Raw genomic sequence first — 10,545 nt, forward strand, 5'->3', positions numbered from 1 at the left:
GGAAAATAACTTCACATCCTCTCTCAGTTTTAAAGAGACGCAGACTGGCATCCGCGAACTCTCACAATGAGCGGGAGACACACCGCACCTGCTGGTCAATTTTTGGCGCGGGCGAGACAATCCAGGGATGTCTACAAGCTCTGCCTCAGTAAACCAATGATGGCAGAAGTGTTTCCACACTCAGGAGATTCTTTTGAAAAGAACACTTCTTTGTTTTATAGAGAATTGGACCCTCAGACGGGTGTGGTCCGGGAATGGAATCCCATGGACCGCAATGTGCGTTCAAAATGTCGATGTTCATGTGTCCTGCAGTTCACACGACGACGCGCAGTTTGCAGCGCCCTTCATCGACCCACGAGCCAAGTGATCCACCGTTCAGGGTTGTCAGAATATTTTTTTCTCAGGCCTCGCGGTTTCCCGCAAGGCCTATCACATTGTTATCAAGACATCAATCCAGTAGTGCATTCTTTCACAACTTCATCTTATGGCTGTGACCTGCCCCGTAGAATATAATTCTCAGGGGGCCACGACCGACATGCACTACGCAGTAACCTGCCGCCCACAGGAAATCTGCGAGTTCTCACTACAGAAAAAAAAACCATTGGCAAGCACAGTCTTACAAACAAGGGTTGGCAAAGCTAGCATTTGCTCCCTCGTCGCCTAAGACCATGGTCAAGCCCCGTCACGATCTCCCGCAGACGGTTTGGTTCCTTCAGCAAGGATAATCCTTCTACCAGCTCATCACCAGTGGACTGACAACATTTCTCCGACACTCAGGCTTTCCCTTTATTGTCAATTTTTTGTTCCAGCCAGAAGTGCGTTATTTCACTTTTTTATTTTCTCATGGCTGTGACCTGCCCCGTAGAATATAATTCTCAGGGCGCCACGACCAACATCCATACATATTTTTTTTTGTGCCACCGATGATGCGAAGGCACAAGAAAAGATCCACATTGGACCACCAGGCCACACCCTTGTTCCTCGGTCCCTGGCAACCTAGCAGGGTCGCCTCCACTGCCTTAGAAATCCGCCTCGATTCCAATGTAAGGATTTCCAGGCAATGGAGAGTCGGGACCTATCGGGTCATAGGGCGCAAGGCCAGAGGCCACCTTCCGTTCAAATGTGATCCAGCCTCATTTTCTCCATGGCCGTTAATGATCCTTCCGCAGGTTCACCTACGGAAACCTTGTTACGACTTTTACTTCCTCTAAATGATCAAGTTTGGTCATCTTTCCAGCAACATCAGCGGCTCGCGAAGAGCCGTCGCGCACCGGTCTGAAGACCTCACTAAATCATTCAATCGGTAGTAGCGACGGGCGGTGTGTACAAAGGGCAGGGACGTAATCAACGCGAGCTTATGACTCGCGCTTACTGGGAATTCCTCGTTCATGGGGTACAATTGCAAGCCCCAATCCCTAGCACGAAGGAGGTTCAACGGGTTACCCGGCCCTTTCGGGCTAGGAGGACACGCTGATTCCTTCAGTGTAGCGCGCGTGCGGCCCAGAACATCTAAGGGCATCACAGACCTGTTATTGCTCAATCTCGTGCGGCTAGAAGCCGCCTGTCCCTCTAAGAAGATCATTTGTCGCCGGTAGCACGAAGGGATACCGGAAGCGACTAGTTAGCAGGCCAGAGTCTCGTTCGTTATCGGAATTAACCAGACAAATCGCTCCACCAACTAAGAACGGCCATGCACCACCACCCACCGAATCAAGAAAGAGCTCTCAATCTGTCAATCCTTCCGGTGTCCGGGCCTGGTGAGGTTTCCCGTGTTGAGTCAAATTAAGCCGCAGGCTCCACTCCTGGTGGTGCCCTTCCGTCAATTCCTTTAAGTTTCAGCTTTGCAACCATACTTCCCCCGGAACCCAAAAGCTTTGGTTTCCCGGAAGCTGCCCGCCGAGTCATCGGAGGAACTTCGGCGGATCGCTAGCTGGCATCGTTTATGGTTAGAACTAGGGCGGTATCTGATCGCCTTCGAACCTCTAACTTTCGTTCTTGATTAATGAAAACACACATGGCAAATGCTTTCGCTTAGGTTCGTCTTGCGACGATCCAAGAATTTCACCTCTAACGTCGCAATACGAATGCCCCCGTTTGTCCCTGTTAATCATTACCTCGGGTTCCGAAAACCAACAAAATAGAACCGAGGTCCTATTCCATTATTCCATGCACACAATATTCAGGCGAAACACTGCCTGCTTTGAGCACTCTAATTTGTTCAAAGTAAACGTGCCGGCCCACCTCGACACTCGGTGAAGAGCACCGCGGTAGGATTGCATCGGACCGCCGACGCGCGGGGCCCAAGCATGCACCCCGGGACGAAACACCCGCATCCAACCCGGCCTCCGCGAAGAGGTTACGAGAGGAGGGGCGAACGCCCGAGGGAAGGGGCTTGCCGCGGCCGACCGCATCCACCGGCAGGACGTCCGCACGGGCATGCCAGTTAGACACCGACGAACGTGTGAACCGACAGCGTGGGACACAAGTCCAACTACGAGCTTTTTAACCGCAACAACTTTAATATACGCTATTGGAGCTGGAATTACCGCGGCTGCTGGCACCAGACTTGCCCTCCAATGGATACTCGTTAAAGGGTTTAAAGTGTTCTCATTCCGATTACGGGGCCTCGGATGAGTCCCGTATCGTTATTTTTCGTCACTACCTCCCCGTGCCGGGAGTGGGTAATTTGCGCGCCTGCTGCCTTCCTTGGATGTGGTAGCCGTTTCTCAGGCTCCCTCTCCGGAATCGAACCCTGATTCCCCGTTACCCGTTACAACCATGGTAGGCGCAGAACCTACCATCGACAGTTGATAAGGCAGACATTTGAAAGATGCGTCGCCGGTACGGAGACCGTGCGATCAGCACAAAGTTATCCAGAGTCACCAAAGCAAACGGACGCAGACGAGCCACGCCGATTGGTTTTGATCTAATAAAAGCATCCCTCCCATTTCTGGTCGGGACTCAGTTCAGCATGTATTAGCTCTAGAATTACCACAGTTATCCAAGTCATGTGGTACGATCTAAGGAACCATAACTGATTTAATGAGCCATTCGCGGTTTCACCTTATTTTGGCTTGCACTTAGACATGCATGGCTTAATCTTTGAGACAAGCATATGACTACTGGCAGGATCAACCAGGGAGCTGCTAGCAGCTTTTTTTTTCGTTCGGAGGAACCTCCCGGGTCCGCAGAGCACCGGGTCCGAATCTTATGATGTACATTTTTTTTTCCTTCTGTATCAACAAGTACGGGGGCGACTTCCCAATATCGACACCCGCTTTGCAATTGCAAAGTCTTTCCTTCCATCTCTAATTAATTTTCCTAGGGAGTAGGCGAGGCCAAACTTCCAAGGCTTTCACTGGCGAATATATCGCGCTCTTAGAAACTCGCATGGTACTTGGCGAGTGGATTTCAAATTATATGATCGGTGCCCACATTCGGGCGCGGCCCACTGCGGGAGCAGACCGTTGGCCCGTGGGCTCGCTGTGAACTAATTTGCCCACTGGTCCGAAAAGTATTCATTTCTAAACACCTTTGGCCAGGGCTGAAGACCGCGACTAACCCCTTTGAAACTTGTCTCTCAGGGAGCTGCGATCCATCAAACATTTCATTGTTAACAGAGGGGAACCATTACTTGGTTAAGACGATAGGACACGCGTTCCCCACCATTTCGCATCCAATCGAATTGCCGCACAAGAGCTCGTTACCTGAGAAAGGTATAGCATTGGCTCGCAGCTAGTGTATTGCAGTTCAGACAGATAGGCCACTTTAGATAGTTCTTAGTGTTCACAGTTATCACCAAGACTAGACCCATATGGATTTAATTCTTCAAGGAGCAGCGGTCCACCAATAAGAGAGATGAAGACATGTTTTCGGATGGCCACAACGCCCCCTCGCCACCCAAATGTGCATGTTTTAAGTGTACATTGGGAGTCGACGGAACATCGGGAGTCCGCTTGCTTTCTCCGGATCAGCTGCCACCCCCCTGATCTACCAGATAGACAAGAACATGTCTTCTCCACCAATCTCATCCACCGAAGCTCCGATCATGGCTTCTTCTACCTTTATACTGATATACCCCCACGGAGCAACATGCGGGCAAGGGAACTCTTGCTACCCTTCAGTAAAGCAGGTATCTCTTATAGATGGTGACTGCACCTTGGCCAGGATTGAAGACCGCGACTAACCCCTTTGAAACTTGTCTCTCAGGGAGCTGCGATCCATCAAACATTTCATTGTTAACAGAGGGGAACCATTACTTGGTTAAGACGATAGGACACGCGTTCCCCACCATTTCGCATCCAATCGAATTGCCGCACAAGAGCTCGTTACCTAAGAAAGGTATAGCATTGGCTCGCAGCTAGTGTATTGCAGTTCAGACAGATAGGCCACTTTAGATAGTTCTTAGTGTTCACAGTTATCACCAAGACTAGACCCATATGGAATTAATTCTTCAAGGAGCAGCGGTCCACCAATAAGAGAGATGAAGACATGTTTTCGGATGGCCACAACGCCCCCTCGCCACCCAAATGTGCATGTTTCAAGTGTACATTGGGAGTCGACGGAACATCGGGAGTCCGCTTGCTTTCTCCGGATCAGCTGCCACCCCCCTGATCTACCAGATAGACAAGAACATGTCTTCTCCGCCAATCTCATCCACCGAAGCTCCGATCATGGCTTCTTCTACCTTTATACTGATATACCCCCACGGAGCAACATGCGGGCAAGGGAACTCTTGCTACCCTTCAGTAAAGCAGGTATCTCTTATAGATGGTGACTGCACCTTGGCCAGGATTGAAGACCGCGACTAACCCCTTTGAAACTTGTCTCTCAGGGAGCTGCGATCCATCAAACATTTCATTGTTAACAGAGGGGAACCATTACTTGGTTAAGACGACCGGACACGCGTTCCCCACCATTTCGCATCCAATCGAATCGCCGCACAAGAGCTCGTTACCTGAGAAAGGTATAGCATTGGCTCGCAGCTTGTGTATTGCAGTTCAGACAGATAGGCCACTTTAGATAGTTCTTCGTGTTCACAGTTAAGACCACGGCTAGACCCATATGGAATTAATTCTTCAAGGAGCAGCGGTACACCAAGCATTTCATTGTGTACTAGAAAGCACCTCTACCATGTAACAAACATACGACCACCAAATTTCTGCTTACTTCCCCCAGCGGATAGTATTTGCTAGTATCATCCACAAAGTAAATCAATTTTTTCAATGTACCGCTTCTTGGGGGAACTGGGCATGAATCAATCAAGCATTTTGAGGTAGCATGTCCGCTTCACCGCGAGGTGCTCTGAATACCATTATACATTCTTTTTCATCATCCACTTTCAGACCACTACAAGACCCATACTGAATTAATTCCTCAAGGAGCTGCAGTCCACAAAACATTTTACTGTGTACTAGAGGGCACCTCCACCATGTAACAGAAAACATACAACCTTCTTAATTTAATTCTGCATTGTTTCCCAGACGATTTGTTAGCCATACAACAGTACCATCCACAGTAATTCACCTCTTTGAAATCCAATGCATTGTAGAGAAACTGAGGTGGTAGCATTCAAACCGTTCTGTAATGTTAATTCTGCTTCATAGAAAGGTGCTACAGGTTCCACAATAATTAATTGGATATTTTTGCAATATATATAGGGCGAGAAAACTCGGGGGGACTCCCTTTTCATTTATGTACATATTCTTTCCATATTGCAAATAATTCCAATTTTTCCCGATTGCATGTCCCCCTAATATACCCAAAATGGGCCTATCGATGGGTTCACAAAGGTACCCAAAATATGAGATTTTGACTGAAAGAGGCTGGCTAACTTCCGGGAACATGATCATAGGAAATAGGTCAAAATCCCGAATCGCAGTTGTTTACGAACAACCACGAACGGAGACTTAAAATAACCTATAAGGCTGGAATTCATGGGGCCTGTATAACAGGCATTTACACAGACTCTCGGGAGGGAGGGCTCTGTGGCCGGGAGAATTTTCTGGCTCCCCGCCCGAAACTTTTCAGAGTCCCTAATGCCTGCTTGAATGTGAATAAGCAGAGCCCGGTAGCTGATATTTTGCCGGGGTGTGGAGGCCCCGGTCGCCGCCAAATTCCTCTGGTCACAGCTTGTGTTAATACACATGTTAATTTTACATGCAAACCACCAATGACAATTTTCCTCGGCCGCGGAGGCCTCGGTCGCCGCCAGAATTTTCTGGTTCCCGCTCAATATATTGCAGAGTCCTGCAGGCCTGCTTCTGTAGGAATATGCAGAGCCCGGTAGCTGATATTTTGCCGGGGTGAGGAGGCCTCGGTCGCCGCCAAATTCCTCTCATCCCAGCTTGTGTTAATACACATGTTAATTTTACATGCAAAACCACCAATTACCATTTCCTCGGCCGCGGAGGCCTCGGTCGCCGGGAGATTTTCCTGGCTCCCCGCTCAATATACTGCACAGTCCCGCAGGCCTGTCTCCAGTGGAATACACACAGTCCGAGAGCCGAAAATTTGCCGGGGTGTGGAGGCCTCGGTCGCCAACAGATTGCCATAGGCTCTGGCTGCAATATTTACCGTGTATTTTTTCCCTCCAGAGACACCACTACACCCTATATAACCCAAAATGGGCCTTGACGCGTGTACACGCGGAGCCCGAGCGCCGAGAGTTCTCCCGGCCGCGGAGGCCTCGGTCGCCGGGAGAATTTCAACGGCCCCTGCTCGAAATTTTTCTAAGTCCAGAATGCCTGCTTCTCCCAGCCTGTGTTAATACACATGTTAATTTAACATGTAAAATCACCAAGGACCATTTCCTCGGCCGCGGAGGCCTCGGTCACCGCCAGAATTTTCTGGCTGCCCGCTCCCCATGGGTAGACGCGCTGCCCAAGCGCCGAGAGTTCTCCCGGCCGCGGAGGCCTCGGTCGCCGGGAGAATTTCTCCGGCCCCTGCTCGAAATTTTTCAAAGTCCAGAATGCCTGCTTCTCCCAGCATGTGTTAATACACATGTTAATTTAACATGTAATATTACCAATGACCTTTTCCTCGGCCGCGGAGGCCTCGGTCGCCGCCAGAATTTTCTGGCTGCCCGCTCCCCATGGGTAGACGCGGAGCCCGAGCGCCGAGAGTTCTCCCGGCCGCGGAGGCCTCGGTCGCCGGGAGAATTTCTCCGGCCCCTGCTCGAAATTTTTCAAAGTCCAGAATGCCTAGTTCTCCCAGCCTGTGTTAATACACATGTTAATTTAACATGTAAAATTACCAAGGATTATTATCCCGGCCGCAGAGGCCTCGGTCGCCGCCAGAAATTTCTGGCTCCCCGCTCAATGTATTGCAGAGTCCCGCAGGCTTGCTTCTCCAAGCCTGTGTTAATACACATGTTAATTTAACATGTAAAATTACAGAGGATTATTTCCCCGGCCGCGGAGGCCTCGGTCGCCGCCAGAATTTTCTGGCTGCCCGCTCAATGTATTGCAGAGTCCCGCAGGCTTGCTTCTCCAAGCCTGTGTTAATACACATGTTAATTTAACATGCAAAATCACCAATGACAAATTCCTCGGCCGCGGAGGCCTCGATCGCCGGGAAAATGTTCTGGCTCCCTGCTCGAATTTTTTTTCTAAGTCCCGATTCGCTATTACAGGCTGGCGCACGGAGTCCGAGGGGCGTAAATATGCCGGGTAGTGGTGCCTTCCGTCGCCGAGACATTTTACAATTGCCTGGGAGCAGTATTTAACATGTTAATTTTTTCCCCTCGTGACACCACTACCCCCTATATAACGCAAAATGGGCCTTGCCAAGGGGGCGCGCAACGCCCGAGCGCGGGCGTTTTTCCCGGCCGCCGAGACCTCCATCGCCGGGAGAATGTCTTCAGCTATTTGCTAGATTTCCCGATTCGCCCCGCACGACAAACAACCACGAACGAGGTGGTTTTCGAGAGTTCTCCCGGCCGCGGAGGCCTCGGTCGCAGGGAGAATTTCCCTGGCCCCTGCTCGAAATTTTTCTAAGTCCAGAATGCCTGCATCTCCCAGCCTGTGTTAAAACACATGTTAATTTAACATGTAAAATTACCAATGACCATTTCCTCGGCCGCAGAGGCCTCGGTCGCAGCCAGAATTTTCTGGCTCCCTGCTCAATATATTGCAGAGTCCCGCATGCTTGCTTCTCCAAGCCTGTGTTAATACACATGTTAATTTAACATGTAAAATTACCGAGGATTATTTCCCCGGCCGCGGAGGCCTCGGTCGCCGCCAGAAATTTCTGGCTCCCCGCTCAATATATTGCAGCGACCCGCAGGCTTGCTTCTCCCAGCCTGTGTTAATACACATGTTAATTTAACATGTAAAATCACCAAGGACCATTTCCTCGGCCGCGGAGGCCTCGGTCGCCGCCAGAATTTTCTGGCTGCCCGCTCCCCATGTGTAGACGCGGAGCCCGAGCGCCGAGAGTTCTCCCGGCCGCGGAGGCCTCGTAGCCGGGAGAATTTCTCGGGCCCCTGCTCGAAATTTTTCTAAGTCCAGAATGCCTGCTTCTCCCAGCCTGTGTTAATACACATGTTAATTTAACATGTAATTTTACCAATGACCTTTTCCTCGGCCGCGGAGGCCTCGGTCGCCGCCAGAATTTTCTGGCTCCCGGCTCAATATATTACAGAGTCCCGCAGGCCTGTCTCCAGTGGAATACACACAGTCCGAGAGCCGAAAATTTGCCGGGGTGTGGAGGCCTCGGTCGCCAACAGATTGCCATAGGCTCTGGCTGCAATATTTACCGTGTATTTTTTCCCTCCAGAGACACCACTACCCCCTATAAAACCCAAAATAGGCCTTGCGGTGGGTACACGCAGAGCCCGAGCGCCGAAGTTCTCCCGGCCGCGGAGGCCTCGGTCGCCGGGAGAATTTCTCCGGCCCCTGCTCGAAATTTTTCAAAGTCCAGAATGCCTGCTTCTCCCAGCCTGTGTTAATACACATGTTAATTTAACATGTTAAATTATCGAGGATTATTTCCCCGGCCGTGGAGGCCTCGGTCGCCGCCAGAATTTTCTGGCTCCCCGCTCAATATATTGCAGAGTCCCGCAGGCTTGCTTCTCCCAGCCTGTGTTAATACACATGTTAATTTAACATGTAAAATCACCGAGGACCATTTCCTCGGCCGCGGAGGCCTCGGTCGCCGCCAGAATTTTCTGGCTCACCTCTCAATGTATTGCAGAGTCCCGCAGGCTTGGTTCTCCAAGCCTGTGTTAATACACATGTTAATTTAACATGTAAAATTACCGAGGATTATTTCCCCGGCCGCGGAGGCCTCGGTCGCCGCCAGAATTTTCTGGCTCCCCGCTCAATGTATTGCAGAGTCCCGCAGGCTTGGTTCTCCAAGCCTGTGTTAATACACATGTTAATTTAACATGTAAAATTACCGAGGATTATTTCCCCGGCCACGGAGGCCTCGGTCGCCGACAGAATTGTCTGGCTCCCTGCTCGAATTTTTTCTAAGTCCCGATTCGCTATTACAGGCTGGCGCACGGAGTCAGAGGGGCGGGAATTCGCCGGGTAGTGGTGCCTTCCGTCGCCGAGACATTTTTCTATTGCCTGGAAGCTGTATTTAACATGTTAATTTTTTCCCCCTCGGGACACCACTACCCCCTATATAACCCAACATGGGCCTTGCCGCGGGTACACGCGGAGCCCGAGCGCCGAGTGTTCTCCCGGCCGCGGAGGCCTCGGTCGCCGGGAGAATTTCTCCGGCCCCTGCTCGAAATTTTTCAAAGTCCAGAATGCCTGCTTCTCCCAGCCTGTGTTAATACACATGTTAATTTAACATGTTAAATTACCGAGGATTATTTCCCCGGCCGTGGAGGCCTCGGTCGCCGCCAGAATTTTCTGGCTCCCCGCTCAATATATTGCAGAGTCCCGCAGGCTTGCTTTTCCCAGCCTGTGTTAATACACATGTTAATTTAACATGTAAAATTACCAATGACCATTTCCTCGGCCGCAGAGGCCTCGGTCGCCGCCAGAATTTTCTGGCTCCCCGCTCAATGTATTGCAGAGTCCCGCAGGCATGCTTCTCCAAGCCTGTGTTAATACACATGTTAATTTAACATGTTAAATTACCGAGGATTATTTCCCCGGCCGTGGAGGCCTCGGTCGCCGCCAGAATTTTCTGGCTCCCCGCTCAATATATTGCAGAGTCCCGCAGGCTTGCTTTTCCCAGCCTGTGTTAATACACATGTTAATTTAACATGTAAAATCACCAAGGACCATTTCCTCGGCCGCGGAGGCCTCGGTCGCCGCCAGAATTTTCTGGCTTCCCGCTCCCCATGGGTAGACGCGGAGCCCGAGCGCCGAGAGTTCTCCCGGCCGCGGATGGCCTCGGTCGCCGGGAGAATTTCTCCGGCCCCTGCTCGAAATTTTTCAAAGTCTAGAATGCCTAGTTCTCCCAGCCTGTGTTAATACACATGTTAATTTAACATGTAAAATTACCAAGGATTATTATCCCGGCCGCAGAGGCCTCGGTCGCCGCCAGAAATTTCTGGCTCCCCGCTCAATGTATTGCAGCGTCCCG

The 10,545-nt window shown here is 50.8% G+C and overlaps 2 non-coding genes across 2 annotated transcripts; both read right to left on the reverse strand.

Moving 5' to 3' along the window:
* Positions 1 to 227: 227 nt before the first annotated feature.
* On the reverse strand, positions 228 to 383 carry LOC134544431 (5.8S ribosomal RNA). Its single transcript, XR_010077754.1, has one exon. It is a non-coding gene; the product is annotated as a 5.8S ribosomal RNA (ribosomal RNA).
* Positions 384 to 1,152: 769 nt separating this feature from the next.
* LOC134544432 (small subunit ribosomal RNA) lies at positions 1,153 to 3,142 on the reverse strand. Its single transcript, XR_010077755.1, has one exon. It is a non-coding gene; the product is annotated as a small subunit ribosomal RNA (ribosomal RNA).
* Positions 3,143 to 10,545: the final 7,403 nt, after the last annotated feature.

The sequence above is a fragment of the Bacillus rossius genome, unplaced genomic scaffold (assembly GCF_032445375.1).
Source record: "Bacillus rossius redtenbacheri isolate Brsri unplaced genomic scaffold, Brsri_v3 Brsri_v3_scf386, whole genome shotgun sequence".
Taxonomy (NCBI): domain Eukaryota; kingdom Metazoa; phylum Arthropoda; class Insecta; order Phasmatodea; family Bacillidae; genus Bacillus; species Bacillus rossius.